Source organism: Panthera leo, chromosome C2 (assembly GCF_018350215.1).
Source record: "Panthera leo isolate Ple1 chromosome C2, P.leo_Ple1_pat1.1, whole genome shotgun sequence".
Taxonomy (NCBI): Eukaryota; Metazoa; Chordata; class Mammalia; order Carnivora; family Felidae; genus Panthera; species Panthera leo.
The window spans coordinates 143,561,194-143,566,171 of record NC_056687.1 but is presented as its reverse complement, the minus strand read 5'-3'; the positions used below and the strand labels follow the sequence as shown (position 1 = coordinate 143,566,171).

Below are 4,978 nucleotides of genomic sequence, written 5' to 3'. Positions count from 1 at the left end.
CTCATCGAGTCAAGGTGTCAGGATGGAAAGGGAGAGAATATCTGGTTGTCAGTGCGTGCCTACGCTATCATCCACTCAGAGGTTCTGGTTCCCTTCTAGACCTCAGTCATTGGTCACTGCTGCCAGTATGGCACCCTCCGGCCCTACCCTGCCATTCCCATCATTAAAGCCTCTTTAAGATCCTGACTGTCCTCTGAGTCACACTGCTGTGGGGGAAAATTCCGCTGTAGGGCATTGCTCTGATCTGGGGCAAGCTTGCATTTTCCAGTCCTAGACTCATCTGCTGTTGCAATGCCATTCTCTGACACAAGGAACTCTTGGAGGCTTACACCACCCGGAGCACGGTTAAGCTTCCGCATCAGGCTCGTGGCCAGGCCCGGGGCTCGCATCTCCCCCGTCACACCCCCAGGAACCACCCAGGGACAGAAGCCTGGGTCTCCTCTGCTCTCCTACCTCCAAACTCATCCCATTTCCTCAATCCTCAGCTCACCCCCCCTCCCTCCAACCCCACAATTGCTCGAGAAAGCCACCAGGTCTCATCGTGCACCCTCTGCAGCTCTCCATCACTCAGGATAGGAGATCTTTGTTTACCTCTGGGAGGGAGACACTGGCTCTGATTCATCATGTATTCTTCCAAATGGGAAGAGGCTTTTTTGAAAAATGGTCACTTGTTAATTTCACAGCATTTTAAAAGTCTACCTTCTCCTATGCTGCCACTTTCCCAGGGACAGGAAGGCAAAATGCCTCATGTCCCCAAGTGCAAGTACACAAAAGGAAGGAGAGAGTTGGAGAGAATAGGAAACATGAGAAAGACCTATCAGTGAGAATCACACAATTTCTCACCTTATTACCTTTTTTGATGACGTGCAATCAAATTGAGGCAATTCTGTGATCAAGGGAAATATTTGCTCAGCCCCTACTGTAGGCCAGCATGGTGCTCAATGCTGGGGCACAAAGATGAATGAGAGTGAGCCCTCCGTCTCACCCAAGTAGATCTCATTCTCTCCACTGCTTTGATTTAAGCTCTGTAATTTTTCAGCTATGGTATCATCTTCTCACCGGTTTCCCTGCTTCAAAGCTCGTTGTCCCGTCTTTTGTGCCTGCTCCTTACCCTTCACTTTTACTAAAACGTACACCTAATTGTATTATTCTTTACTTAAAAATTTACAGTGGCTCCCATCATCTTTGGGACAGAATGCCAGGCACAGTCTTCGTTCTTAAAATTATTTCCCTTAGTTCTCAAAGCAATGCTGTCAGGTAGCCATTGTGATCTCAATGTTATTAACAAGGAACCTGAAGATCAGAGAGCTTAAGCCATCCTGACCAAGCTCACAGAGCTGGCAGAATTAAGGCTCAAAATCAGCTTTCTTGCCTCTAGACCCACTGCTTTTAATGCTCCGGTCTCCTTAATTCATCTCCCCTCTTACATTAAGGAGTGATCTATGTAGTAAGACTACCACTACCATTAATGTCATGACTACTAACACTACAACAAGTAACTATCACCTGGGATTTCATGCCCTCATTTATCTTCGATATAGAGAAGGAAGGAGGAGAAAGACACTTACCTAGTTGGTCAAGTCGGTCAATCAGCCAAACGAACCTTGGCAGTCCATGGGTAACAAATTTCGAGCCAAATCACCCTTGCATGCAGTGTATTTTATACAAAGACTTAACGATAAAATACTTAGTTTATAAACCATCACTGTGAGAGTAGAATAAAAATTCCAGTCTCCTGAATCTTCTGTCCACTAACCCAAAATGCAACAAATAAATCCACTAATCTAAACAAACAGAAACCTTGCCATAAGTTAGCCCCGTGTAACACACAACTTAACACGTTTGAAAGCTTTACAATATGACAATTAATTACATCTCTAGGAAGCATGTGGTACAGCTAAATGGCGATTCGCAGGCAAACCTCAAAAACACCAACATTGCTTATGACTGTTAACCTCACTCAAAATTTTTTCCCTAGTGGTTTCAATATTCAGTTGGAAGAGTGACAGTTGGAGTTAATGGTTTTCTTTTCTCACCTTTCCTCAGAAACCAGTCCATCTCACTATTGCAGTGCTTTGCAACCTTTTTAAACCCATGGCCTCTTTGGATAAACCTGAAAATCTCATGACACCTTCCCTCCACCTCTGACTTCTACCCTGACCAGTGGGTTTTGTATGTTCAGAAAATAAATTCTATTTCCTGCATATCACGTCAGACAAGAAAAAAAACTATGGTGGTTAAGTTTTCGAATTATTATGTGACAAAGGCATTTTGCTTTCCAAATATAAAAATATATTTTGACATTTTTTCCCCAAATCACATATTATCCACTCTTAACACCCCACCCTATCTTCCTCCTTTTTCCAAACATTGCCTGGACAGCTACAAATGACGGATGGAACACATTCCCTTATCTCCTCCAACAAAATAGTGGTAAAGGAGTAACATAGGAAAAGGAGAGACTTGTTCACATTTTTGGAAGATGTAAAGCAGGTGGTGGAGTGGTGGCTGATGTGATAGAAGAAGAAGCTTAAACCTACAATTCATATCCAAGGGGACACCAAGGAGAAATACACTTATGTGCCTTGGAGAACTCAGCAGAAAACACAGGGACACATGGCCAGGGGTAAGGCTAGGCAAAAAAGGTGCCTGGATGGCTTGAAATCCCAGATGTGTGTTCATATCCCACCTTCCTCTATCCCCATGCAGACGTGCCAGCAGCCAAGTGCTCCATTGCCCACGACTGACAGCCAGGTTCTATTCTCCACTGAAAGTGAAAGGGAAGGCTTGTATTCAGAAGCACCAAATACAGAAGAGGGTCGCAGGGAGGTACAAGACTGTAAAGGGGGTAGTCTATTGAAAATTTTGCATAATCTCAACTCCTTTTGCAGAACCTCCTATCTTAATAAATGGAATTGTTGGTTTTTTTTTTCAGTTGTTTAGACAAAAAAAACTCAACAAATACCTCATACTTTATAAAAAATTAACCAAAAATTAATCATAGACAGAATGTAAAATATAAAGCTATAGCTGTTCTAGGGGGAAAAAGATGAGAGGAAATCTGCACAACTTGGGTTTGGCCAAATTTTTGAACATGAATCCAAGAACATATGACGTGAAAGAAAATGGAATTTATCAAAATTAAAAATATTTGCTCTATGAAGAGCACTATTAAGAAAACAGAAAGAGCCACACACTGGGAGGAAATATTTGCAAATCATATATCCAATAAAAAACTTCTGTCTAGAATATATAAATAACTGTCACAATTCAACAATGAAAAACAAAGAAAACAAACACATCAATTTTTTAAAAATGAGCAAACAAGCGATATGGACACTTCACCAGGAAGATATATAGATGGCGAATAAGTATGAGAGATATTCAACAGGGGCTCCTGGGTGGCTCAGGCAGTTGAGCATCCAACTTTTGATTTCGGCTCAGGTCATGATCCCAGGATTGTGGGACTGAGCCCTGTGTTGGGCTCTGTGCTGAGCATGGAGACTGCTTAAGATTCTGTCTCTCTCTCCCTCTGCCAATCTCCCCAGTTTGCACATGCACTCTCTCTCTCACTCGTTCTCTCTAAGGGGAAAAAAAAAAAAAAGATGTTCAACATCATCAGTCATCTAAGAAATGCAGATTAAAATCCCAAGGAGATACTACTACATATCTACTGAAATGGCTAAAATTTTAAACGCTGCAATATCACATGCTGATGTGTATTCGAGAGCAACTAAAACTCTGATCAGAATGCAAAAAGTTACAGCCATTTTGAGAACATTTTAGGAGGATCTTATAACGCATGTGATAAGGAGAGCCACATTTCTTGTTGTCATAGAAGGAACAGAAGTTACAAATAAACAAAAGATAATGCTAAGAAGAACCCTATTGTGCTGTGTTGAAGAAGAAAGTCTCACGGTAAACTCATGATTTTTTAAACATGAACACAGAGGAATAGAAACAAATAAATATAGATTCATGTCTGCATGAGTTATAATAGATAAATAGACAAATATGGCTATCGATTTATCTATCTCTCCAAGCCAAGACTACTTATAAGTCCCAGAAGCAATGAAATCCCAGTAGCAACCTAGTACCTAGATCTTGGTTTTGAAATACCGTTCTATGATAAAAGAAACCAGGGTTTCTTGGACAAGTGGTTGATTCCAGTGTTGGAACAAGGAAAATAAAAAGTAGCCTGGGAGCCTTTTGTGATGCCACAAAGGAAGTGTTATTGAAAGAAAAGAAGAAAGAAAAAGACCTGTGAAAAGATTAAATAAATAAGAAAGAAAAGGCAACTGTTCTTCACAACATTCCAACTAATAAGCATGCAGGGAATAAGGGAAATAGGAAATCATCATTAGAACACCGCAGTAACAGGTACTTGAGCCCCTGATTCTCATGGAAAGGCAATATTGGTTGGTATTGTCTACTTCACATTTCTTTCATGTGATTAGAGAAGTTGAGTCCTATCTGGCTTTTGTCACAGATATTTTGAGTTTCTGTCATGTAAATTCAATAGAATCCTATGAAGAGGAAGAGAAGGCTCTAAAAGTTTCATTTGACTCTTTCATTCAAAAGTGCTCTGGGCTGCCAGAGCCCTGGTCATTGATAGTACAGGGAGAGGAACCGCTGAAAGCATTTCCCCATGTTGGAAGAGCTCATCCTGTCCTTTCCAAACTCTGGAGCTTTCATACACATCTTTCTTTCCACTGATTTGTGTTACTTCCTGGTACCTGGTGCTGTGTGGCTTACTGAGTGCCCTTTTGCAGAGTAGGGCCCGGCCTCAGGGTGTTTCTGTTCATGGGCCAGTGGTGGAACCACGATAGGAGTCCCTCTTCTCCCAGGGCTCTCCCTGGGAAGCTTTCTTTGCCTCCCCATCACACCCCTTCCCACACCCTCAGCCCCATCTCTCAACCCTGATTACACTAGACGTTGGTGATTTGCTTGTCATGCCCCCTATGCTGTGATCTTGAGG

The 4,978-nt window shown here is 41.9% G+C and overlaps 1 non-coding gene across 1 annotated transcript; it reads left to right on the top strand.

Annotated features, from left to right (window-relative positions):
- Window positions 1–4,566: 4,566 nt before the first annotated feature.
- On the top strand, window positions 4,567–4,698 carry LOC122199026. Its single transcript, XR_006193299.1, has one exon. It is a non-coding gene; the product is annotated as a small nucleolar RNA SNORA71 (small nucleolar RNA).
- Window positions 4,699–4,978: the final 280 nt, after the last annotated feature.